The sequence below is a fragment of the Ambystoma mexicanum genome, chromosome 2q (assembly GCF_040938575.1).
Source record: "Ambystoma mexicanum isolate Mex_15411 chromosome 2q, UKY_AmexF1_1, whole genome shotgun sequence".
Taxonomy (NCBI): Eukaryota; Metazoa; Chordata; class Amphibia; order Caudata; family Ambystomatidae; genus Ambystoma; species Ambystoma mexicanum.
Window position 1 is genome coordinate 401147486 of NC_090924.1, and position 27910 is coordinate 401175395.

The following is a 27910-nucleotide window of genomic DNA, read 5'->3' on the forward strand; positions in this document are numbered from 1 at the left end:
TAACAAGGTCCGCCACTTACTACACAACCCTCTGCTCCAAAGCAGATATGCCATCGTCTACCTGCTCCCTATAGGAAAGGCAGACCTAACATCTAAGACTAGTATGGTCAATCGCCCGCCACCACTAATGAGGTTGCGTCCTATACACCATACAACTAGTCCCTCCCACACCTTGCGCTTTTCATGCACGAGTACACATGCGTATCCTTTTTGGAGATTCTTCACTTTTCTCGACCTCAGTGTCTCACTTTTGGCACTTATGTCGGAGTGAAGGCAGCGCTGGACCAGGTGGACCTTCGAGAACTTGGCATCAACAACATCCTCTTGCTTGAGCTCTTAGTACTGGCCAACGGACGCTGTCCTGCACTCCTCGCGAGTAATGCTGGAATTCTCACGCCTCGGTCGAAAGGCAGAGACAACTTGCTGGGGCCTCCGAAAAGGTATCGGGTATCGCCCTGATACTCACCAAAAATGACAAAAGTAGTCAAAAAAGGAGTGTACGCCAGTGCAAGAAGTAACAGTTTTATTCGTGCCCAGGCGCAGCTGGGACAGCTATATTCAAACAGATTGCAGAACAAAACTGCATGAAAAGGTGCTGTCAAGAAACGCCCCTAAGACTTTTATAATGGTCAAGCTGAATGACATTAGTATACCTCGGAGGCATTCTTACTTTCCTCTCCTTCCCCCAGAAGCTCACTGTCTCCAGAGCTCTTGGTTCTCTCTAGGCTTGACTACTGTAACAGCCGCTTTTTAAATCTACTCTCCGTCCTCTGCAACTCATCCAGAACAGGACAGCGAGATTTGTCCTTGGCCTCAAGTCCAGGGATCGTATCTCTCCAGCACTGAAATCTCTTCATTGGCTCCCAGTGGCTGCAAGGATGGATCAGATTCAAGACCCTTTGCATTGTCCAGAGGGCCTTCTGGGGCCTGGGACCAAAATATCTCCTGCTTTCTCTTCAGAAGTATCTTCCGTCTTGAGCTTTTCACTCCTCCACCTCCAACTCCTTGAGGGTCAGTCGCGTTTATAAGCAACGAGTTGGGGGCAGATCTCTCTTCGGCTGGCGCCTCACTCTGGAACAGCTCATTGAAACTTGAGCAGAACCATCTCTGGTTCCGGAAGCAGCTCAAGACTTTCCTCTTTCTTCTGCCTTCTCTCTTCCACTTCCCTGCTGATCTCCTGTCTGATTCGGCACTGGTTACCTGGCTACCTTCTGAACCACAGAGCCAGGTCCCTGCCCTCCCAATTTCACACCTAAACTGCCTCCTGGAAACCCTGCACTTGGGGCTTTATCTGCAACCCTACAGTCCCCCCTACCTGCACCTATCTAACACTTGTCTGCACTTAATGCCTGCACTGCCTTCTGGTGGCCATACTTCTTTTTTTCTATGTCTCGATACTATGTCTTGCACTTCTTCTCCTCCCCTTCCCCTGGCACTTTTCCCCTTCCCTCTCCCCTGCACTTGCGCAATCTCAATGTCACTTGGCCTAGTTAGATCGTTGTCTTGTCCTCCCTTTGTTCCCCTCCATTGCCTTGTTGCGCCTTAAAACACTTGTGTATAGGCGCGCTATGAATGTCATAGTAACATTACAACATGAAAAAATCTCCCCACACCAAGCTGATTGGTGCTTGCACATCAGATCTTTATAGAAAAGCATACATTATATTTTTTAATTGGGTCCACAAACCTTCTCACACCGCCCTCAATTACATATGATGCCTCAAACAACCCCCAATTTCCATAGCACAAAGGTAATTAATTGAAACATTTGGGACGACCAGAGGAACTTCAATCATCTGCCCTGGTCGCCTTGTCTCTGTTCCAATGAGAAGAGCTTACCACCATGTTACCGCCAGAGCTTTGAGCCTCGGATGCGCTGCTATAGAGATGTTGCATATCGGGGACACTCTAGCCCTTTTCCGAGGGAAAATGTACTATGGGGCAATTTGAAACTGCTTGGTTCTTTTCGGTTCCATTAGAAAATCGTATTTTACAAGTAATTTTGAATTATAGAATGGTCATGCACTCATTATTAGTTGGCGGAACCAGCGAGCTCTAATCTATGAACTCGAAAATAACCTCTGTATACGTCTTTCAGTACTGGCCTGGGATCGCAGACTCACCAATGGGTCACCAGCCACAGTGGCTTTTCCCACACACAAAAAGCTAACACGTTTTCTGCAAAAGCAAGCTACTAAGGCCTATTTACCACATTTTCGTTCTACCACGAAGTTTGATTATACTTGCCTGTTCCCCTGTATTTATGAATTTAGTTTTTATTATGGATTATAATGGATTTTACTTCACAACATCAGAAAGAGCCCCCTCCCCTTTTACTGTGCTACTCTCGCAGCTGATAAGTGCGTTCCTTTATGCTGGGTTCAACCTGCATCTTTATTACACTGTAATGGACCTCTCAATCTTCAATATTCGTATGATACTTTACTCTCGGAAAATTGATTTGTATGTTAAAGCAAGCGGTGAATATTGAACCAAAAGTGTGCCTGAAATGCTTTTAAAGGCGTTTGTATATTTCACTGACCCCAAAACCCAAATAGACCCCATTTATTTGCTTTTTTACCTACAGGGTCTTCTACCCAATGCCCTGATGAAGGCGGACATGAGGATCCTTATCCACATTACCGTCGAAATGGTACATGTCTGAGGGGACTGAAGGCGCTTCTATGAAAGGCTGTATGTCTATGGTTTGGGACATAGCCTATCTATTTTTATCAAACATTCTTTCTTCTTGTGTTCCCCCCCTCTGCGTTGGCAGTTCCTACCTCGAGGGCAAGAGAGAAGAGAAAAAGTTAATTTCCACAAAGGAGTGAATAACAGAACAGAATTTTGCTTTCATTCATTGGTATGGCACACTCAACCTCGAGAAATATTTCCTATCTCGATGATCAAATGTTTATTTGTATAAAAGATTGAATAGTGGATCAATCTTCTGCTTTCATTCATTGGCACATAAATTGGCTTCTTTTTGATGGATCCTCTTTATATAAACGTGATTAAACCACTAGTAACAGATCATTTAGTTTCAATACTTCCATTAACTTCAACAAATTTCCCATTTTCCTTTTGGTCACATTTCTGGATACTGTTATGTGAAACTCAGGTATTTGACTCATTTTCAAAATGTGAACTTTTATTTTTCTTGGCACACAAGATGTGTCAATGCTCATAATTGGTTAATTCGACATTCAGTCTGTTTACGTTTCAATTTCATTTGTGTTATTATTTTTAATTGAAATTTTGATAAACAAATTGTGATCATTAAATTCAAATTGACTGTTTGTACTTTTACATTTGTGTTAATTTTTAAAGAATACATCTGAGCACAAAATGGCAAATCTATTTTTGGTCTATTTGTGTTTTTCTGGCATACAAATAGCTAATTAATTTAGTGTCTAAAATAAACTAGCGGTTGGTCCAAGGAGTTCTCAAATAGTATAACCCTTGTGTATCCAACCCCACATGTAGCAGTACCCTTTCTTGTTTACGTATAGTTCTCTGTGTCAGTGAATTATTACTCCCAATTATTTAGCACACTTTTCCGTCAAATTCTTTCCTGTGCCTTAAATGTGTGCTGCAATATTACTACCTCCTATTGTTTGTCTGTTTTGGTCAAGCAAAGATATTCTGATGGATTTAATAATCTGTCTAATAGAAATTCATTGGGTATATATGCCCATATGTAATAATCTGCCTTTTTAGACCTTGTATTCACCCTTAACCGGTCAAAATGAAGTTGTGATACCTTAGCGGGTAGTTCGCAGTGACTTTAAATCTCAAATCCCACATCGGGTAATAAAATGGCATACAGTTCTTTTTTTTGCACTTCTCTGTTAACGTGACCAGCACAACAAATGTGAACAAAGTTAATTTTCCAGAAATATGGCATTGCTACAGTCAAAACAATACCAGCTAAATGGATCAGATCAAAAACATCCATGCCACAGTTTAGGCACTGCCCTGCAACTAATCTCGACATTTGCAATATTTTGTTGACAAACACCCACTGCTTTCAAATAGCCAGGCACGTGGTGGACCCTTGCAATGCATGAACCCTGTGCTTGTTCAAATTCAGCAAGCCTCTACCATATATGTTTATGATCCCCTATTTGGAGCGAGGCTTAACGCAAAAAATTATGCTTGCATATGAACACCAATCACCTCAAGAGGTATTACTTATCACTCACATAGCTATTTGCTCCTACATATTTGCAATCACTTATTAATAAGTATTAACATTTGCATTCTAGTGTATGCACAAAATGTTAGGCAATGCTATGGAAAACGATTACACTGGTTAATGCCAGATGTTGGGGGATGTTATTTTTGTGCTATGTTTTCAGGCATCTTTGCCACACGTCTTAATTCTTCTTTAAGGCAAGTGCCCCCATTGCAGTCACCATTGAGATAAGATCGTATAACAACTTAAATTGTGTTTGGTCGGAAAAATTGGCTTCCACTCCTTTTTCATTTGGAATAGGCCAATCCATAACTCAATTCTCCACTACATTCTTTTCTTATTGAAACACTGCCAGTTCTTGCCTGTTGTCTACCCATTTTTTCATTGTGTGCCAATGCTGTTAATGGTGTCCTCACCTCCATGCCATTAATACTGCAATTTACATTTTGGGATGGAATTTGACGCACATGTTAATGGAAACTTGTAAATGCTATGTATCAAAATTCTGCAATGCGTTTCAAATCTCTGGTGATCTCTGTCACATACAAGCTTAACTAGGGCTGACTGAGGAAATGCCAAGGCTCCAGCCATTTCTGGCTCCTCCCCCGATGTTTGCTCTGTGGCTGATGGTGGGTGTTGGCGGCATGGTAGAGAAGTGATTGCTGCTTTTCAACCAGTATGTCTACTGATTGTTCTCAGTTGCGAGAACCAGCGATCAGAACTCATTGACTGTGACCATTTGTATTAGTTTTTCACAATCTATTTTTTCTCCCCACCAGCATTTATTTTCATGGCCACAGACTTTGACACATGCCAAACATCGAATGTATGCCTGATCTGCAGCAACCTCTCTCGCATGCCTTTGGCAATGCTCACGTGTCTGTGAGCGGTTGTCAGTTTGAAATTCTTCAATTCAGAAGTTTAGAAGTCAAAACGATTACACAAAATCATGCTTCCCCATTGCAACAGAGCAAGGGCATTCTGTATCCTGGACCACCATGTAGCTTAAAATGTTTTCTTCAGAAGGTCTGTAAATGATGAGAGCAATGCTTATGTGCCAGTCCTGGATTTAGTGCAATCAACTGTTAACCAGAGCCTTTTTCCTGCAAGAGCATTGTTCAAGGCTGGCTGCCCTTGTCGCCATGTCTCTTCGATTGCATGGTAAAGGTATTGTCTCTGATATCTGAACTAGGAATTCTTTGTAGTCCCAACATGTTTTAAAAAGTTGTGATTTTTGAGAATTTGATCTGCTAAATAGAAGTGCACACAAACCGCATTATCGTTTTCAAGGACTGGTTGAGCGAACCAAGAAAGGCTGCAGGGTTTGACCTCTCGGGTACCGTGATTTGGCAAGTTCGTTTCAGTGAATAGTTTGCCACATGTAGTACAGTGAGTTAATGTGGTGCATTTCAGCATCTTCCAAATATCCAGCAGGCAGCCCTCAAACTCATTATGTTTCTTTCCAATGAAGCCCTCTGTTTGGCAATTCACTTTCTTCAGCCTCAGATGTAGTAATTTCCTGTACACTAGTGAAGTCTGGGTCTATTTCTTTATTATCTATAATGTCCTTGCGTTCTTCATAGCTCCAAAAATCGATAATTCTGGTACATTCTATGTAATCAGCGATATTAGGGAAAATGCTTGCTGTAACATGCAAATCTGGCTTTGAAGGTCTAGATTGGATGAAAGATATTAGTCTCTGAATTTGGTTACGACCTCTGCTGTTAATGCCAGCTGAGGACGATGCATTGAAGAGCAGCAATGTTCTTTCGTCACCTTTCATGATTCCGCTCTGATATTTAACTGTAATTCAGGCCATGGTGCATAGGCATCCTTCATGAGCAAATTGCTTCATGGTTTAGATTGCTGTGACATCAATTCTTCCCAGACCACCATTAATTGACAGCCTGCTTCCCTTGTTTGTGCTGTAGCCTGCATTTGTTGTCCTCCTTTTTCTCTGCTGCTATTTGAAAATAATGCAATTGATCATTTTAAAAGGTGTGTGATAACATTTAACAATTGTATGTTTATGAATGATATTGGTTTTGAAACGCAGTAATTATCCTGTGCAAAAAATGCAAAACCAGTAAGTCGAACGCAGGAGAAGGATAGCAGCACGATTTCTGTAATAAGGGATTAAAAAGGCACCAGTGTAGATAATTTGGTAATCCCCTTTTTTTTTTTTTTTTTTTTTTTTTTTTTTTTTGTTTGTTCAACTGAACTTGGCAGTCTCGGGTTACAAGAATACAAAAATAGGAAAATGAAAAATTAGAACTATGCGAGGCATACAACTAGATGTGGTTTTTGTGTGCATCTACACAGAACAGACTTTGAAGATCATAATATTTATGCATAATATTATTTTTGGGAAGACTGTTTTGAGATTTATTACAAATTCAATGTAGTTCATGCTTTATCAAAGCAAACATTCTCTCAAATGCACAAAGCAGCCATCGGTGGAATCCTTCTGTGCCTATCGCTGGCTGATGGTCCTTGGTGAAAACTCTTGCCATGACAGTCTCCTTCTGCGGACAGGACTTGAGGTGAGCTATGTGGCAAAGGCTAATGCCTGAAACAAGGAAATGGGACTGGGGCAATACTTTCCACTAGGTCTCCCTACTCCGACAGGTTTTATTGCAGCACCAATTCACTAGAGCCATGGTACCCTACTAGCTGGTATATCCCTGTCTGACGGAAGGTCTCATCTCTCGGGCTCCCTCAGGGATCTTCTAGGTGACCTAGTCGTCTGGTGGTCTTTTCCTCCGTGTGACTGTCTCTCAACCTTTTCCTCTCCTCTTCCTATGCAAGTCTTTTCTGTTCTTCCCCTCCCCTCTCCTCTCTCTCTTTCTCCCTCCTTACACATTGTGTCCCCTGGTCTTGTTACTCTCTCTGCATTCTCCTATCTACACCCTCCATCTCCCGGCTGATCTTATCCACTTCCCTCGCAATCTCACTCCTCCCAATACTACCTCGCTCTCCCTTTCATTTTTCCCCTTTCCCCCCCTCTTTTGCATTTCCCCCCTTTCTTTTCTTCCCCCCTTCTTTTCTCTTTGCCCCTTCAAATATTCCACAAGACCTCCCCACCCCAGCCTTCTTCACCCTCCTTTGTTGCCTGTTCATCTTCTTCCACCGAAACGGCCAAACACCTCTCACTGTCATCTGACTCTGCTGGGTTTTTACAGCCCTCCTCTTCCTGCCTTAAACGCTTCCCTCTCCTCCCATTGGTTACCAGAGTTTGCTGCTCCCTGGGCCAATCTCTGTCTCAGCTATCCCTTTTGGCCTGGACTTTGCTTTGAAGTCTTCATAAAGACCTTTAGCCCTGCCCCTTTTAAGTCTCCATCTTTGACACAGAATCCATGTGTTCATTATTTGTTTGTGCCGCCAATTCACTTGGTAAGTCAGTGGACCAACAGAGTTTGGGGAGTGTTTCCTGGTCTTCCCTCTTCATGGGTAGTTTATTGCTAATCCCTGATCTGCCACAGCGGACCCATTTCCCCCTTTCTAACCAGGCTGTGTTTTATAGGATAGGTTTTGGATCTCCCATTGGGCTCCTGATGATCGAAAGATCGCTGTCGCTGCATTTCCAGTCCAGCAGGGCTGACCCTGCCAGACAGCACTTGCATCTAGTGCATCAATTGAAACACACAACGCCCTATTTTCATTCTGTCGGATTACTTTGCAGCTAACCCCCCCACAGGGCTTTCACAGCTGATCTTCATCCCAGACAGGGCATCGCTTCAGCAGAGATTCCTCCGAATCTCACGTCTTCGTCTCCAGCGATGACTCCCTAAATCTGACCACACCTTTCAAAAGACCCAGGAGGGTCGAAACACGTGTTAGCTGATATCACAATTAAAACAACATCCATGAGCAAACCGTATCTGACTAGAAAGAATAATTTTTCAGAAAATTAAACCTCGAACAAATCACTGATCCAGCGCCTATGTGAACACGTTTCTACCTTGCTCTTGTACACACCTAATCAATTTCTATTTCAGCAACCAGTTTGTTCCTCATGGTCCAGGCTGCATCTTGTCAGTTGGTCCGGGTGCATTGTGGTACTTGTAGTTTTTCTTGATATAGTGGTGCTTTCCAAAAACTATTATCAATCCCAGGTATCTGGTGCATACTCATCGCTGTGATCTATTGAGACCCACCTGGAAGAGAGACCTCAAAAGAACAAAAGCAGACCGCATCAGGTCAGAGGAAAGGTGTACACAGCTCCAGGCATACTGGAGAGTAGGGCATATGGGTCTCCCGTCACCCACTACTTCCCCACACCACCTCTGGGGTAGCCCTTGTTCTGGCATTGCTGTGGTAGGCTGCCTAACCCAGGTTAAGTGTGGTCCCTGTCCTCCCTTGAGAGGGTTATAGCCTTGACACTATCACACAGGTGGAATCGGTTTACTCTTACATTACCCATGACATGGTTTTGTCTGTCATCTGGTTGACCTCCATAGTTGTGCAGTCATTGTCGAATCAGCAGAATATCTCTTGAGAAAATCTGTAGTAGGACCGTTCCAAGGTTCTTGGTATGTGTAGTGTTTTGGCATCCGATGATGCAGGATGGCATTTTCATAACCAGAGCAAGTTCTGGAACTTAAAGTGGGGATTTTAGAATACATAATGCAATTGAACAAAAATAAAATCTCCACGTATACAAATAAACATAATTGGAAATATCAAAATTGCTAATTTACAAAATTGTAGATGTGTGTTAACATGCTTCAAAAGTAAGATTTATAGTAAGGACATGGGTCGTGTCAGCGGAATAAAGAAACAAATTATAAAGAAAACTGGCACAAACCCAGGGGAAAGGGCCCACAGATTCGGAATCACAGATCAAATCAAACGAAAATCTACTGGAAAAATATGGTTATTTTATTTCAAAAGTAAGATTTGGCTTTTTTATTTCTACGTACTGAAAGAGTGAAGAGAGGGCATTTTAGTCTATGCAACCATCTTTTTGACACACAATTTATACAAATATTGGCTCCCCTTTTGGAGTTTGGTGTCCTAAGTAATTGCTACCAATGTGTGCCCAAAATATTCTTCACTAATGATTGAATGTTTGAGCCGGACCCTCTTTTATACCCAGTGCACAGGAGATGTGTATGGGAAATGGGGGCGGACACCATGTGGGCATTCCTTTTTGGTTTTAGATTTTTTTGATTATTCTGCATTTAACACACCAGACAAAAGATCAGATAAGATGACGTTGTCTGTGAGCAAGGCAGATTGTCCAATGACTTTGGAGCTTTTAAAACAAAAGGGCCCATGTGTTCTGTGGCTTAAAGTCGCAGGAAGTCATCAAGAGAACATGGTAACCAAAGAAGTGTGATGTGGTCACTTTGAAGACTTTTTCCACACCATGGTACTGGGACATACTACATAATTTAGAGTGCTATTGTTTATGGTGGTCTCTTGATGTAGTAAGATAACCATTTGGCTGAGACAGGGTGGTTTGTTTACATTTCTGTGTTTTGTCCATGTGGATTTGACCAGCAAGACATGTCTGCGTGGGCAGATAATTGCATGTCGTTGAAGCTCGTCTCTTTTGAGAAGGATATTGACTGAAAGAGGACTGTTGTCCCATCTTTTAAGAATTGTTCCACACAACCGCCTGACATCTTGTTGAATTCAATTAGATGGCATTGTTCGCTGTGGTCTCTTCATGTAGTAAGGCAACCTATAGACTGAGACATCACTGTCTGCTTGTATATGGTTTACTGTTTGGACCATCTGGCTTTCAACAGAAGACCCACCATGTCTGTTTTGGCAGATGTTTGCATGCCATTGAAGAGTGAAGAGTGTATCCCTTTGAGAAGCAAATTGACTGTGGACTATTGGGCCATCGTCTAAGACGTTACCACACCTTGGTGGAACATCATGCTGAATTGTTAGTTGTAGCAATTGTACACTGCAATCTCTTGATGCTGTTACACAGCCTTTTGGTGGCAACAGGATAATTTGTTTGTTTTTTGTGTGTATTTTTAATTTCTAATGGATTGTGTCCTCTCACGATTTCCTCATCTTACGATATTTCCATATCCAGCTTCAGCTGTATCAGAAACTTTTACCAGCAGAGGGCGCTGCGCGTTGATGCTTGTTGACTCGATGTCCGTTGGAGGCCCCCGTCGCGATGTCGATGGTATAAAGCATGTGCAGGGACCGCTGGCTTCAGTTCTGTTTTTCCACCTAAAGCTATCGCTTCGGATACAGTGCGCTTCAGGTCCCTATGAGAATCTTCGAGTAAAAAATCATTAGAATGACATCATCAGCGTTTTCGCCTCCGAGATCAGGGTTTAAGTGGAGCCAGGACTGTGGGGCAAAGATGTCCCTTACGGACCCCCACCAGGTGTGTCTGTGGTGCCTCGGTTCCTCTCACTCTACCTCCGACTGTAAGGCCTACCTATCAATGATGGCGAAAGCCCTGAGAGAGCGAAGAGGAAAACTAGTGGCAGGTAGGTCTAAGTTCCCATTGATGAATCGGTCGAAAAGACGAGTTGAGAAATGGAAGACAAAAGGATCGAGATCACGCAGTGGTTCTCACCACTTGTTCTTTGCGGCATTCGAAGAAAAGGCACCATAGGTCGCCGTCTTTGTCGTCGAGTGCCTCCCCAGAACGGGTTAAATGCCTGACGAAATCAGCCTCCCTAGCTGAGTGGGAGCATTTCAGAGTAAAAATTATGGAAGTATTCGAGAATGCGGCCTTGACCACCTCGAAGACTTATGAAAGCCATGCCCAGGTCGAAAAAACTTGACGAAGAAAAAAAGGACAAAACCTGTGTGCTCTCGGGCCCGGGAGGCAAGGAAAAATCTCCTCGCGAGCGGTCAAAGGATCCCTTGAGTCGAGACAAATCTTTCTCAAGGAAGACGTCCTCTATGCCATCGGCACTGAAAGACTCTTCGCCGGACCCTAATAAGTCCTCGACGCTGAAAGCGTCGAAGCTCTCGGCGGTGGCCACCATCGACGCCAAGAAAGGATTTTTTTTTATCTTATTGCTTTCTTCTATTTATAAGGAAGTAGAATGTTCCTCTGAATCACATCCAGCGGTATTTTTTAACATCCAAATACAGGGCGTCCAGTAGTGACCCCCAGTTAGAAGCATCCCAAACCTGAAAGTTTGGTGGTACGTTGTAACGGATTAATGTTCATTTAGATGCAAAGAATAGACATTGTACGTGTAAATTGATACTTAACTTATTTATGCACTGTGTATATTCTATAATAAACTGGGTACTGAAACATAATTTTGCATTCCCACATCTAAAAGCTATATTCTACCGATGTGTGCCTGCCATGGTTTCAATCTTCCTGTTGACAGGTTTTTCAACAGAAATTAACAATCGTCCACAGCGCATCTGTGATGACCATTATCTGGGACAACCACCAGGCACCAATGTGCCCTTTTGCGCTTGCAGTAATAAGGAGCAACATAGCAGCCTAAAGTGTCTGAAAAAGTGCAAAAAATGAAAGCATTGGAAAGTGAAACTACTCCATTATTCACACTAACTGAATGCCATGTGTGTCAATCAACCATGGTGATGGAACTTTCAAACTGTTTTGGACACTGAATGTATTGGGATTAATCGACTGAATGGAATCGGCATTATAACATCACTGTTCAGTTATTCAAACAATGAGAAGCATGTGATGTCTGCTAGCTATAACCTCTATTGGCACAAGTTATCAATGTTTTCCTGTACATAATCATCTCTTTTGAGTGTTATCTTAAAAATAAAAGTACTTGTTAAATTCCCGACTATTGCCGTTTTCTTCAAAATATACATTTTTGTTTTCCTTTTTTTGGAAAATAAACAAATCTTTTTCCTTTTTGTGTGGATATGTGTATTTATTTTCCTGGTTCTGCATTGGGTAACGTTATGACGTGAGTGATGACCGGGTACGTTAGGCTGCAATGCCCCCGAGTGTCATTAAAATAGGTGGATCATATTGTTTTGACTAGTAATGTCAGCTTAAGGGGCGCGTGATCTGAATTACTGAACAAGGGCACTTTAACTTAGAGCGATGGATCAACGGATAAGTTTAGCACAAAATGGCGGTACCCGATCCCTCATTTTTGCATGTGTAAATGTGAGAAAAACTAAGTTAAGATGCATTTGTCATTTTTTTTTTTTTTTTTTTTTTATCATCGATCGATGTATGCTCAAAAATACATGCTTGATCGATTGGGCCAATATAATTTCTGAGCGAACTGCCCTTTTAAGGAACAACGTAGAAGTTGCATTATTTTTTTTTTTACATGGAACTCATTAGCAGAGCAACTTTTCAATACTGTGGCCGTTAACAAAGGAAGCACAGGTATCGTAGACTTGGCATTATATCACAGATAGTATTTTTGTGCATTTCAGCTTCAAGAGGACAGTCAACATCCAGACATCTATTGTCTATTGGAGACAACTGCTCAAGAGTGTGGGGTCTTTCCAGATGTCTTCACATATTGTCCGCATACTGGTGAATAGAAGCACTCTAGCCAGAAGTTGTGCCTACCATCCCTTTCTGACAGCCGCTCCACATTCACATGTAAGATCCTAGGTGAAAGGATCAACCCCTTATGAACCTCACACATCCTTTATGGGGGTGGTAAGATTTGAATGTATCCATGTAGCGGAATTACTTTTCTCTGAAAGAAAATATGGGCACCGCCACACTTCTTCCTAACTGTGACAAAGTGGCCCATGAATGACTAAAACCCCTGAATGGCGCTATAAGAGGAGCAGAAGTGCACCAAGCGGGCATAGTCATCCACCTGAAGAGTGGTAGACTCAATATCGCAAAATGGCTGGCTGGTCTTCAGTGCATTGTAGCTGTCTTTGTTTACCGGGCGTGAAATGCTGCCATTCTTTAAATAATTTTCCCTGTAGAGGGAAGGTGGCTGTTTTGCTGGTAATTAGTATGAACTCATTTAGATCTAAATGAGCTGTTTTTTTTTTATCTGCAATCTTCTCTGGTTTTAGGCATGGATAAAGCTGGACTGAAAGATGCATACTATTGGAATAATAGAGCTGGGTAGGGCATTTTAACCATTTGTAATGATATTGGGCATCGTTTTACTGTCCTGAATAATGATACATCATTGCATGAATGTGCCAAGTAATTGAGAGACTTATCTAGAAGAAGCTTTCCCAATTATTTATGCATATCATTCACTGGGGTTTTTTCTGTCATTTCCAGGTGCACACGTTGCAAACCAACCTCTCAACTATCGTTTCCAGGTGCACACGTTGTAAACCTACCTTTCTCAAGCTCAAATATTCATAGACGCAGTAGGACATATTTCGAATGGATTGTGTCCCCCCACGTATTTCTCATTTTATGATAATATCTTCCAGCTTCAGCTGCGTCTGAGTTTCTTTCAACAGAGGGCGCTGTGTGTCGATGCAGCTGACTCTATGTCCCTGGAGGGCTTACATCCCGGTGTCGACGTCATGCCTTCAGGTTTGTTTTTTCCGCGATAGCTAACGCTTAGAAGAATTATGACGCGCTCCAGTTTTTTTCTGTGGCAAAATTTTGTTCGAGTACTATGGCCTCGTCTTCAGCACCTTCAACCCTGATGACCGGGTTCAAAAAGTTTTACAACTGCAATGCCAAGACGTCCCTCACGGACCCCCATCTGGAGTGTCTGTGGTGCCTTGGTGTTGAACATGGAACAGCGGAGTGTCAATCCTGTCATTCGATGACCGGTAAGGCTCTGAAAGACCGTAAAGGGAAATAAGCGGTTGGTAGGCCACCTACTAAATCCACTTTGACTCCATTGAAGAAACGATCAGCCGACGAGTCGAGAAGTGAGACTCCTCGAAGGAAAATGTATTATAAATGTCCCACTTCGAGTTCATCGGGTTCCTCCACGGAGAGGAGTATAACCTGTCTAACTAAATCCTCCACTCCAGCACAGTGGGAGAATTTCAGGCAAGAAATGCTGATAATTCTTCGAGAGAGCAGCGCCAACCCCCTCGAATGATGAAGTAAAAAGCCATGCTCTTGTCGAGCCAACTAAGGCAGACCAGGAAAGGCCTAAGGCTACATTCTGTGCGCCCTCGAGCCCGGGACATAAGCTGGAGACCCCTCGATCCTTCGAGATCTTGACACAACGAGAAATTGGCAAAGACTTTCGAGTTCAGGGTCAAGCCCTTCAAGAGTTCAGTTGGAGATAAGATGTCGATGCCTTTAGCATCGTCGTCAACACTGTTGGTGTCAAGGTCCTCGAGGTCTTTGTCGAATCCATTGACGCCTTTACCTTTCAAATCTAAAGAAATTCAGAAATCTTACAAACCTCTACCAAAGAAAGATTTCTTTCTCCAGCATGGGGTCTGGCATGGATTCACATGCTCATGAATATTCCCCGTCGTCAGGCTGGGAATCCTCGGTAAAGAAAAAACCAGTATCAGTTTCGTTTCTGATCTGTCTTTCGTAGTAATAACCAATCACTGGTCTCTGCGTCATACTGACCACAGCCAATGACTGCCCTCTACCTAAGCACCGCCTCTGGCAGCCATCTTCAGATTTTTACCGCACGTTCATGTGTTGGGATCCTCGTGCTATTGCTCTCGAGCGTTAGTGCTATTTTTCGCCTCCTTTTCAACCGTCGCGCCCCGTCCAGCCCTCCTCCCCGTCCACCCGAGGGGATGATACGGGGACTGACACGGCAGCGACGGGTACGGACGACGAGGCATACGACGAGGATTTTCCGTCGTCGCCTCCCACCAGGGCTTCTCCGCCCGACGGATCGGATCTTTCCACTCCATGATCTCCAGGGCTTCCGAGCTTTTCCAACTCTGCCCTGAGGAGAAGAAAAAGGAAGGCTTCCTTTATCAGCGGCGCGAGGCCAAGAGGAAGACGGTCCTCGCAGTGCCTCTGTTGGACGACATTTGGGATGAGGGCCTTTCCCTCCTCAAGAACCCTTCCACGACGCCAGCTAGAAGAGACCGGTACGAGAAAAAGTACCGGGTCCCGGACACGGCCCCCCTATGCCTCCGGGCGCAGCCTACCCCGGACTCCGTCGTCTCCGCGGCAGCCAGGAAGAAAGCGGGGGGGGGGGTGCGGCCTCCACATCGACTTCCCCGCCGGACGGCGAGGGAAAGAAATTGGATGCTATGGGATGTAGAGTCATCTCGTCGGCAGCGACGACGATTAAAGCGGCCAACGCCTTGGCTATCGTGGCCCGCTACGACAGGGAGCTCTGGTACAAGATAGCTCCCCTGCTGGATTTTCTGCCGGACGACAAGAGGGCGGAGGCCCTTGAGATCCTGCAGGAAGGTGAGGTGGCGTCGGACCACGCCATCACCGTGGCGACGGACATCGCCGACACTGGGTTCCGCCAGCTGGGCAACGGCGTTTGCCTTCGACGTCGTGGATGGCTCAAAGCTACAGACTTTCGGCAGGACGTCCAGACCAGAGTCCTGGACATGCCCTTCGACGGGAACAACCTGTTTGGGAAGACAGTGGGCGATTCCCTTCAGGCCATCAAGGCGGATACTGAGACGGCCAGGGCCCTTGGAGTCCTGCAGCAACGACGAACGCCCTTTCGGAGCGGCGGAGGCAAGGGCGCCTCCAAAGGTTCCGGCGGCGGTTTCGCTTCCTACCGTCAAGCGGCCCGCTCGTCGTCGCAAGAGGCCTACAGAGGACGAGGCAAGTCTAGCGGACCCCGCCGTCGTCGCCAAGGAGGTCAAGGCGGCAAGGCCGCGTCCAAGCAGGATTGAACCGGCCGTGGGGTCGGGCCCCCACCGAAGCACCCCGGTGGGAGGCCGGCTGGCGGGCTTCGTCAGCGTGTGGGAGTCCATCTCCACCGACCGTTGGGTGCTGGACGCCCTGGCCCGGGGCCACGCGCTCGAGTTTCAAAGAAGGTGCCCGCGCGTCCCCCCCGTGGCCAGGAAAGAACTTCACGTCCCTCAACTTCTCCTGGAGGTAAAGGCGATGCTCAGAAAGGGCGCCATCGAACTCGTCCCAAAGAGGCTTCGGGGCTCCGGAGTCTACTCGCGATACTTCCTCGTGAAGAAGAAGACGGGAGGATGGCGCCCCATCCTAGACCTGCGACGTCTGAACAAGTTCATCAAGGCGCAGAAGTTCCGGATGGTCACCCTCCAGCACGTCCTGGGTCAGCTGGAGGAAGGAGACTTCCTATCGTCGTTGGATTTGGAGGATGCCTACTTCCACATTCCCATCCTAAAGGGGCACCGAAAATTCCTCAGATTCGTGGTCCAAGGGCGTCATTACCAGTTCAAAGCCCTCCCCTTCGGACTACGGTCGGCACCCAGGGTATTCACCAAGTGCCTCGCACCGGTGGCGGCGCAGCTGCGCCGCGAGGGGATTCACGTCTACCCCTACCTGGACGACTGGCTCATCCGCGCCAAGACGAGGGAGCTCGCCGTGGTCCACACGGCAAGGACCGTCCAACTCCTCATGGACCTGGGATTCTCCGTGAACTACGCCAAATCCCACCTGGTGCCCGCGCAAGTCGCACTGTTTCTGGGAGCGAGGCTCGACACAGTGTCCCTTCTGGCCTCCCCGTCGGAGGAGAGGACCAGGACCATCTTGGGCAAGGTGCAACGGATGTTGGTGGCCGACGCGGCCAAGGTGAGGTCCATCAAGTCCCTCCTCGGGATGATGTCTTCCTGCATCTACCTCATTCCCATGTGCAGGCTCCGGATGCGCCCGTTGCAAGAATTCCTGGATGCGCGCTGGATCCAGACGACGGGCAGCTTCGAGGAAAGGATCAAGCTCGACGAGAGTTTCCGACGAGCGATACGGTGGTGGGGCACCCGCGCGCATCTGACGGCGGGCATGGACTTCCAGACCCCAGCCCACCAGGAGACTGTGACCACGGATGCCTCCCTGGAAGGGTGGGGAGCGCACACCGAAAATCTGCACGCAAGGGGACTCTGGCTCCCGACGGAGAAGTCCCTGCATATCAACGTCCTGGAGCTCCGTGCAGTGTTTTGGGCCCTCAGGTCCTTCCTTCCGTCCCTCAAGGGCAAGGTGGTGAGGATCTTCACCGACAACACCACCACCATGTTTTACATCAGGAAACAGGGCGGAACCAGGTCCCCAGCGCTGTCCAAGGAGGCGCAGGACCTGTGGCATTGGGCCGTCGCCCAAGGGATTTTTCTGGTACCGTTTCATCTGGCAGGGATAAAAAACACCATCGCCGACTCACTCAGCAGGGAGCTGCGCTCGTGCCACGAGTGGGAACTACGGCAGGATCTGGTGGATCGCCTCTTCCGACGGTGGGGCACACCCCAGATCGACCTGTTCGCGACGGCAACGAACACCAAGTGCCGGAGGTTCGCCAGCAGGTTTCCCCAGACGAGGAGCATGGGCGATGCTTTCTCGTTCCCCTGGGAGGGCCTGTTCCTCTACGCGTTCCCTCCCTTGCCTCTGCTAATCCGGCTCGTCAACCAGCTCAAGAGGTCACGGTGCAGGATGATCCTCGTCGCACCTGCGTGGCCGAGGCAGATATGGTTCCCGGACCTTCTGGACTTGTCAGCGTCCCCGCCGATCAAGCTGCCGGCGGACGCGGATCTACTCTCCAGGGAAGGAGGCACCATCCTCCACCACGACCCGAAGTCGCTGAACTTGCAGGCCTGGCTCCTGCAGCGCTAGAGTTTGGAGGATACGACATACCGGCCGATTGCAGAGAGGTTCTTGCAAAGGCCAGGGCGTCCTCGACTCTTAAATGCTACGGACACAAATGGAAGAGGTTCTCTGTCTGGTGCCACGCACAGAAGATTAACCCTCTACGGATTACGGCTCCCCAAGTACTGCCGTACCTGCTGACGCTGGCCAAAGCTGGTCTGGCACAGGCGTCCATCAAGATTCATCTTGCTGCGATCTCCCGATACACCAGAACCACGGGGCGGACGTCCTTGTGGTCTCATCGTCTGGTGAAAGAGTTCATGAAGGGACTGTTCAGATCGTTCCCGCCGGTGAAGGCTCCGGCCCCGGCGTGGGAGCTCAACGTGGTGCTGACCAAGCTCATGGGACCTCCGTTCGAGCCTCTGCACTCGGCCCCGTTGAAGTTTCTATCGTGGAAAACAGCTTTTCTTGTGGCCATCACCTCCGCACGACGAGTGGGAGAGATCCAGGCCCTTTCCTGCAAGGCCCCGTACTTGACTTTCCACGACACGAGGGTAGTGCTCAGGACGCACCCCTCCTTCATGCCCAAGGTGCCGTCGGACTTCCATCTCAACGAACCCTTGGTGTTGCCTGTGTTCTTCCCGTCGCCTTCGTCGCCGGCTGAGAGGACTTTGCACTCGCTGGATGTGGCTAGAGCGCTGAAGTTCTACGTAGACCGCACAAAGTGTTTTCGGAAGACGTCACAACTCTTTGTGAACTTTGGACCTGTCAATCAGGGGAAGGCTCTCTCGAAGGCTTCCATTCCAGATGGCTCTCCGGCTGTATCATGTACTGTCATCGGTTGGCAAACCGACCGCTGCCTGGCCGTCCGAGAGCCCATTCCACCAGAGCGATCGCAGCTACCACGGCGTTCCTATCTGGTGTGCCCCTGCTGGACATATGCAGGGCTGCTACGTGGAGGTCGACGCACACCTTCACGAAATTCTACTGCGTCGACCGGGATTCCAGGGAGGAGTCCAGGGTCGGCCAAGCAGTGCTGCGCAACCTGTTCGCCTGAGGTGAGCCTGGTGAGGAGGTAAGATGCTTAATGTTGAGTTGATGTGATGCTTAATGTTGAGCCTTTGCCACCTCCCGTGGTTGTGCATGTGTGTACTGCTATGTATTCTTTATTCATGAGCATGTGAATCCATGCCAGACCCCATGCTGGAGAAGGAACAAGTTACTTACCTGTAACTGTTGTTCTCCAGCATGGGTCTGGCATGGATTCACATGCGAACCCTCCCGCCTACCCCTCTGCGGCTCTTCACTTGGTCATACTGCCACTTCACGTGCTTCCAAATCTGAAGATGGCTGCCAGAGGCGGTGCTTAGGTAGAGGGCAGTCATTGGCTGTGGTCAGTATGACGCAGAGACCAGTGATTGGTTATTACTACGAAAGACAGATCAGAAACGAAACTGATACTGGTTTTTTCTTTACCGAGGATTCCCAGCCTGACGACGGGGAATATTCATGAGCATGTGAATCCATGCCAGACCCATGCTGGAGAACAACAGTTACAGGTAAGTAACTTGTTCCTTATCAAGTCTTTATCAATGTATGAGGAATACGAACCCTCCGATCAAGAAACTACACCGTTTGGATTAGAGTTAAAGGGATGGTGCTCTCAAAAATTGTATTGGCTAAAAAGATGGCCCATAATCAAAAATATATATATAAAATGTTTTTGAATAAAGTTCCTATGTAAAGTTTTGAGCAAATGAGGCTCAAACCAAAAATATTAAGCACTAGGAGGCATCCATTTTGTGATTGTGTTAATTTTTGCCCTTGCGGCACTAATGAAGCAAAAGCCAGCCAGCTGTAATACACAAAAGCTACCAGCAGGTGTCTTTTGCTTCATTATTGTCGGAGAGCAGAGATTAACACAACCTGCTGCTTGTAAGTGCTTTTAAATTTAATTATTTTTTGAAAGCACTGCAAAATAAATTCTGCGGTTTTCTTTCTAACTTAGAAAGAAAACCGCAGCATTTATAACATATTTGTTTGCTGTGGCTTCAGCTCTGAGTCTCCTGGGCTTCCCCGCCCAGGTGACTCAAAGCTGAAGCCACAGCAAACATAAATACACTGTTGTTGTATTTAAATATGCTGCGGTTTTCTATCTCCGTTTCCTGGAGCCCGAGAAACGTAGAAAGAAAACAACAGCATTTCAAAATACAACAAAGTTGTATTTCTGACTGCGGCGGCTTCAACTTTGAGTCTCCTGTGCTCCCCTGGGACTGGGGAGCCCAGGAGACTCAAAACTGAAGCAACAGCAAACTTAAATACAACGTTGTTGTATTGCTGTGGTTGGAAAACCACGGCAATCACAAATACAAAGTTGTTGTATTTCTGACTGCGGCAGCTTTCGCTTGCGACTGCCCCTGACCCACGGAGCCCAGGAGACTGAAAGCGAAAGCCGCCGGAGTCAGAAATACAACACTGTTGTATTTCTAAATGCTGAGGTATTTAGAAATACAACACATTGCATTTCTGACTGCGACGGCTTTCGCTTGGAGTCACCTGACCCGGGGGAGCCCAGGAGACTCAAAGCGAAAGACGCTGCAGTCAGAAATAAAACATTTTTGTATTTGTGATTGCCATGGTTTTCCAAAGATGGCAATCATAAATACAACAATGTTGTATTTATAATTGCTGCGCCTTTGCTTTAAAGGAAAGTGAAGGCAGCCTCCTCAGCTCATGCTCTGCTTTGGCTGCAGTAAGCAAAATCTCCCAGTAGGGGAGCTTTTTTAGTGCCGCCTGGGCAGAGCTTAACATGAGCTGAGGAGGTTGCCTGAAATAGCAAAATGGATGCTCCCATGTAAACGCTTGAGCCTCGTTTGCTCAAAACTTTACATAGGGACAGTAATATTTTTGAGTGCACGATTCATTTAAGCACCCCTAACGTCCCAGAAAGCCTTGTTTCATAAGAATCCAGGCTAAAGCATTTATGAGAATTTGCAGTCAGCTAGTGGGGTTGACACTTTACCTGAGATGGAGTTTGGCAAGCCAGATCCGGCAGACCATGCTGATACTTCTTATAGGCATCTGATGACCAAAGTAATTGACTTTATGGGATGGGGCAGACCTGCTCCAGTGTTGGAGCTAGACAACCTAACAGACATTCTGGATAAAGGTCCACAAAAGGATCCCATACTCCCTTTTCATGTAGCTCTCCAGAAAAAGGGTTATGGCGAATTGGGAGGATCCAGAGGTGAACCCTGCGGTAAACAAAAACCTCACCAAAAAATATAGGCCATCTAGTAGCGACCCTAGCTACCTGTCAAAACACCCAACACCTGAAAGCCTAGTTGTTCAGGCAGCGATGTCAACCTCTGAACAGACTGCATACCCTACCATCCAACCAAATGGGGATAAGCGTTTCGACGCTTGGGCAAGAAAAGTATTTTCTGTAGGAAGCATGGTGCAAAAGTCCGCAAATTCCACTTGCTCTTTAGCAAAATTCACATTCACCCTGTGGGACTGTGCAGCTATGGCAGCTTACTATATTCCCGATGGGAAGAGCGAGATGGCTTCCTGAGCATTGTAAAAGATGGCAAGGAGGTTATGTGCAAGTCTCTCCATCAGGATTGGACTCTACATTAGCAGAGCCTTGGCGGACAGCACGGTAATGCGCAGATTTGCGTCGTTGAGGAAGTCTGGTTTTGCACCGGATGTGCAGTCCAGGCTCCGCAACATGCCTTTTGACGGTACCCAGCTGTTTGGCAGCAAGGCTGACTAAAGCCTAGAGAAGATGCCAACCTCAAATGCAGCGGCCAAGTCCCTCGGCGCAGCCATCAGACAGCCACAATCCTTCCATCCCAGTGGATCATTTTGGAGGGGTAAGTCCTTTCGCTTCTGTTCCTCAGTTGGAAGAGCAAGAGGACTGACTAGTCAAAGTGGTCGGAGAAGATTCCCTCATGGTAGATGAAGGAGGGGTGCAAAACCCACCCAAGCAGTGGCAACTTTACCTTCAGCCTCTGCCACCTCAAAAACTTTTAGATCTTAACCCACAAGACCCCGGTGGGAGGCAGACTCTCACTGCATCTGAAAGAATGGCAAGGCATTACTTCAGTTGAATGGGCATTAGAAACAGTAGCCCAGGGTTACTGCCTTCCCTTTCTAAAAAGGCCTCCGGACCATCCACTGGGGAGTCACTCATTCAAATTTCTGTATCCGTTCCTTGTGCAGGAAATGTTGAGGCTGCTAGAGAAAGGTGCTATAGAACCAGTACTGTAACTGAGAGGAACAAGGGGTGGTACTCTCCTTATTTTCTAATTCCCAAGAAGGGCTGGCCAGGTTACATCCTTGTCTCTCCCTATGGTACCGATAGTGGAGGGTTTTTCGCCTACCAAGATGGCGGCTGCCCTGTGTCACAGTAACCTTTTCCAAGAAGACGGTGAAATGTTTCCATTTTCAGATGCCTCATTCAGGCACTGTGGCATTGGATGGCACCCGATCTACAAGTAGCTGCTTCTTCGTTAAGGTGCTGCATCGCATCTTGCTCCCCTCTGTTGCCAGACGCTCATCTCTTCCTTTCCTTGTTCTCTGTTCCAAAGTTTCTTCCTCAAATCCTACCTTCTTACCAGCATTGGACTCTTGCTCCTTTCCTTTTGCTTCTTCAACCATCGTTACCCATGCTGACTCCTTTCCCTCGCTTGCTTCCTGCTCTTCTTTTGCTCCTGGATCTCGCCCCTCATCTCCGACAAGCTTGCTCGAACCTTGCTTCTACCATTGAACTTTCATTTGACTGCCTTCTACATCTGTGCAGTGTTTTTTTTTTTCCCGCAAGGGTCCCTCCCCCGAGTTCAGGGTTCAAGCTGAGGTGATGCCTCCCCCCATGCCTTCCTGTGTCATCGAGGGGCAGGGTGGCTTCCGGGATAGACCCTTTCTCTTCCCAGAATGTAAATGCCAAACATCTCTGGTAAGGCACGAACCTCAGAGGATGGAGGATTGAGGCCCATCTTGGAGTTGAGATGCTTGAACAAGTTCTTCAGGTTCAAGATGGTTACTTTTTCTCAGATCCTTCAGGCCGTCCAGCTCCAGGACTGCATGGTGTCATTGGACCTTCAGGATCCTTCCTTTCATGTGCCAATCCATCAAAAGCACAGACAGAAAGTACCTGAGGTTCGCCATTGGCGGTTCTCATTTTCGGTTTTGAGTTTTGCCATTTGGGCTGACCTCTGCCCTCAGGGTGTTCACCAGGTTGATGGTGTTGGTGGCAGCAAGTAATGGGAGAGGGGGAGGGGGGGTATTCATGTCTACCCCTTCCTGGACAATTGGTTTATCAGGGATCAGTCTCCCGAACAGGCCCTGGAACATCTCAGCATTACATGCCCCGCTTTCCACAGACTGGGCTTCTTCTTCAATTACAAGAAGTTCTACATGATACGATCTCAAAGACTCCAATTCATAGGAGCAGTCCTGGATGCATTCTTGGGAAAAGCCTCTCCACCCGAGGACTCCACACATTCTGGTCACCAAATTCCAGAGTGCCCAGCGTCTTCTGGACTTTTTGAGGTTGCTTGGCCTCATGGCATCGTGCATTGTCCTGTGCCAGAGGCTCGCCTAAGAATGAGATCTCTTCAATGGGCCCTCAGGACTCAGTGGTCACAATTCTTGGGTGGGATGACAGAACTCCTTCAGGTTCCAAACAGGGTCACGCAGGATCTTCTGAGGCGGGCCTGCAAGGACAATATCCTGAAGGGAGAACCTTTTTGACAAACATGGCCAGAGGTAACAGTATTTATGGATGCCTCCCTCACGGGGTGGGGAGCCCACGCCCATGATCTGATAGCCGGAAATCGTCGGTCTCCATCGGAATCCAAACTACACATCAACCTTTTGTAGCAGAGGGCGATCTGCCCTCTATACGGGAAAATAATGTCCTGATAATGACGGACAACACAGTGGCCATTAACTAACTCAACAAAAGAGGAGGCGTAGGTTCACTGCCACTGTTCAGCAAGGCAATGCAGCTCTGGTTCTGGGCAATTCAAGAAGTAATATCCCTGTCAGCGGTTCAACTAGCCAGAGGGGAGAACACGGCGGCGAGTGGGAACTTGCTGAAGTAGTCCTTTAAGAGATCTTGACCCTTTGGAGAACCCCTCAAAGGGATCTGTTTGCAACCAGTGTCAAGCGAAAGTGCAAACTGTTCTGCTCCAGTGAATTTCCCACACGAGGAGCTCTCGGATCCCCGTTCATAGTGAGCAGGGAGTTTCTACTCCTGTATGCGTTTCCTACAGTCCCCATCATTCCTTACGTGATCAGGAGGTTGAGAAAGTTCAGAAATTTACTTGCTGCAGATTGTGCCATGAGGACGTGGTACCCGGACCTTTCCTTCAATACGTCTTCCATAAAGGGAGGACCTTCTCTCACGAGAGGATGATCGGGTTCTCCATGTAGAGGTCATGACACTCCTTCACTTATGATTTCTGAGACATTGAGATACAAGGATTGGGACCTGCTGGATGACGTAATGGAGATTTTGTTTTCGGCCAGAAGGCCAGAAACAAAATCCTTGTACCGCTGCCGTTGGAATACATTCTTCACCTGGTGTAGGGAAAAGGATGTGGAACCATTTTCAATGCAATACACCTATGGTGTTGTCTTTTTTGTTACATCTGGCTAATCTGGGGCTGCAGATTGGCACCATTACTGGATACTTGACAGCGCTTTCAATCTTTAAGCGCACCTCGGAGGAGGTATCCTATTTCAAAAGACCTTTTGATTATACAATTTCTTAAAGGGCTCACTAATGTGTTCCCTTCTACACCGTTTCAAGTCCCAATTTAGGATCTTAATCTGGTATTACAAATTCTGATGTGTGCTTCTTTTGAGCCATTCCACTCATGCCTGTTTAGACTGCTAACATTTAAAACCATTCTGTTAGTTGCGCTAACATCAGCCCACAGTGGGTTTCAGCCCCTATCAGTAAGCCTCCATTTACCATTCTTTTACAAGGATAAGACCCTTAGGGTTCTACCTTCTTCTTTTTTTTTTTTTGCCAAAAATTGTCGGATTTCCATTTAGCCCGGAAAATTGTGCTTCCAATTTTCTGTCCGCCCCCTCAATCCGGGAAGGAAGAGGAAAGGCTACATAGGCTTGATCACAGAAGTGCTTTGAGCTTTTACTTTTCTCGGACGACAGATACGTCAACACAACCAGCTTTGGGCACACTGTTCACACAAACTGGGTCTTCCATTTACAAAGCAAACTTTCTCCAGATGGATAATTCTGGCTATTTCAGAGTGCTACAGAGTGTCCAGGAAAGATCCCCCCGGAAGGTCTAAGAGCCCATTCCACAAAGGACATGGCAACATCTTCCGCTCTTTAAAGAGCGGTGCCGATAAGACATTTGTGCGGCAGCCACTTGGTCTGCTATCCATACTTTTACAAAGCATTACTGTCTGGATTAATCCTCTAGCCAGGAAGGAGGATTTGGGAAAGCAGTCTTGTACTTGATCCATGACAAATCTTGAAACTGAAAATAGGTACTCCCTCCTCCAAAACCTAGCGCTGCTTTGGGAGTCTATCATAAAATGAGGAATACATGGGAGGACACAATCCATTCGAAGAACATGTTACTTACCCCATGTAATGTTCTTTCGATTGGATGGTCCTCCCACGTATTCCTCATCGCCCCTCCCAGGATACAGCGCTGTAGAATTTAAAGGCATTACACTTTACGCTAGTACTGTCTGGGATTCACTGAGGCTGATAATTCTGCACGAGGAAGGCGTAAAAACAGAACTGAAGCCAACGGGTACTGCACGTGCCATATATACTGACGATGTCGACTTCGGGATCGAAGTTCTAGAGGGACATTGAGTCGACCGCATCAACGGCCAGCGCCTTCTGTTGAAAAATTTATTCTGAAGCTGAAAGATTTTATCATAAGATGAGGAATAGGTGGAGGAACATCTAGTCGAAAGAAGGTTACCAGGGGGTAAGTAACTTGTTCTTCTGTGTTATTTACCTAATACAGCTATGAAGAGACAGCAGCACCTTTTCTGTAACCATGTCAAGCTATGAGGACTACATGCTCTCCCTTTAAACAATATGTATAGAAATTCTACAAAAGGCTACCTCCTCTTAATTCAGCAATGAAAAAGGGCACTCTCCTCAGGTGAAACCTCTTAAAAGATTAATCAAATGTGGCAGGTCAGAAGGGCGCAGACTCTTGTAAGAGACTGCTGGTCTGATAGCACAGCGAGGTAAGTGCTTGCCCCTGATATCTGTGTGCAGCCTGCTGTGGCAGGTCGAATCCCGGCAGGGTTAACTCAGCCTTTAATCCTTCTCAGGTCGATAAATTGAGTACCATTCTGTGGGATAATAATGTCTTCTGTTATTTGAGTGCTCTGAGACCTATCGTTGTGTAGCACTATATAAGAAATGTATTATTACTATTTCAAATGTGTTTTTATTAAAGAAAAGGATAATGCCTAATGCGCCCTACTTCTATGGCATGGTCCCTAACTCCCGCTCCCCCCTCCCATGCGCTTGCACGTTCTCAATGTCACTGGGCCTAGTAAGATCGTTGTTGTGTTCTCCCCTGTTCCCCTCGTTTGCCTCGTTGCGCTCTGAAACACTTGTGTACGAGCGCAATAGAAATAAAATATCAATATCCATAAAAGACCAGCTCAGTCATCAGTGAATGTCTTGAAAGAATCTGTCCACCATCCTAACCTTAACTGACCCTACCACTATCTTAGCAACTAAAGACTAGAGAACGACTGCCTTCTCCTGAGTTCTGCTTCTCGCAAACTTTTATTCAATAGCTGATTTTTATATAGTCTCTCATGACTTCTTTGATTAGTTCATACAATTCTCTCAGGTACTTTGTATGCTTTGTTTTTTTTCTCAAAATGGTGTTTCTTTGACGGATTTCTCTTAGTTCGGTTTTGGCTTTCCCCTTTGCCTGACCGACTTCTTTTCTCTCTTCGGTATCTCTTACTTCGTCCAGGATGGCCTTCCGGTATCCAAGGTACCGGCAGGTTATGCGGTTCTACCTGCATATTGGGTTTGGGGTAGTTGCAAGGACTGTCGGTCCACCACGGGATCTTCGTGGCCACGCCACCACTTGCTGCTTCTCTCCCTCTCTAGCTTACATGACGCTGTTCGTAACTCGCAGGATTCTCAATTCAGTGTCCTCCCCTTACAGTTGTGACGTAGTTGTGGGTTTTCCCGGCGTGTCTCCCTTTCCCTGTAAAATAGTGCTTTCCATTTAAAGGGATCGGTTTTGTAGCAACACGTCCTTGAAATTTTTCATATAAATCCTGGTAGAATGTGTCTGAAGAGGTAATGTGGGAAGGATCTTTAGGGAGTCCTTGTCCCCACAGGAGGAGTCTCTCCCAGTAGGTCCTGCTTGCCTCAACCCCCTAGGGAGTGTGTTGCGCAGCGGACTAGCCTCACAAGGAGCATGGGGGGGGGGACTCCCCTTGAGGAGAAGGACGAATCCCGCTATTCGTCTCGCACACCATTGATAACTCAGGCCCTCATTTGGCTTGGCTCATACAATTGCCTGGATTTAGGAAAATCTTTTGTGTGTGAGAAGAGCAGGCGAGTCGTATGGACCCGTTGTAATGGCGCCCGCTATTTGATATCATAGTGGCTGTCATTATCGATCTACGCATATATGCGTGCATGGTGTTATTCTGGTCATATCAGCCACATGGAGCAGATTTAGGCACAGGAACCTGGGGCATGCCCCCATTCCCATGCCTTAATTCTCGACTCGGATAATCCAGAAAATACAGAGCAGCCGTCCGATAAAAATGAGTAGCTAAAAGGGGAAGTGGACATGTCTGGACCTGGACAAAACGCTATGCAAGGTGCATCTTAGTATTGATTCTTCTATCAGTTATATCATTCTCTTCACCTATATGTTCTGAGAAAGTGTACTCCGAGAATAATTTAAAAAAAGGACCAGAGTTTGTTTCTCTAGTATTTTTTTGGGCAAAAGCAGAATTCCTTAAACAGCTCTGTTAATACTGGTTTTGCTTTTTCATGGGAAAATTGAAAAATAAAGAGTTTGTTTGTGAGCGATATGCAATAAGCCACTGACAACTGTCATTCTACTG

General features: G+C 46.5%; 1 protein-coding gene across 2 annotated transcripts in view; it reads left to right on the top strand.

The window, feature by feature from the left end:
- ELK1 (ETS transcription factor ELK1) overlaps nucleotides 1–27910 on the top strand; it is a 795254-nt gene that overhangs the window by 74122 nt on the left and 693222 nt on the right. The gene's annotated exons all lie outside the window — the stretch shown is intronic.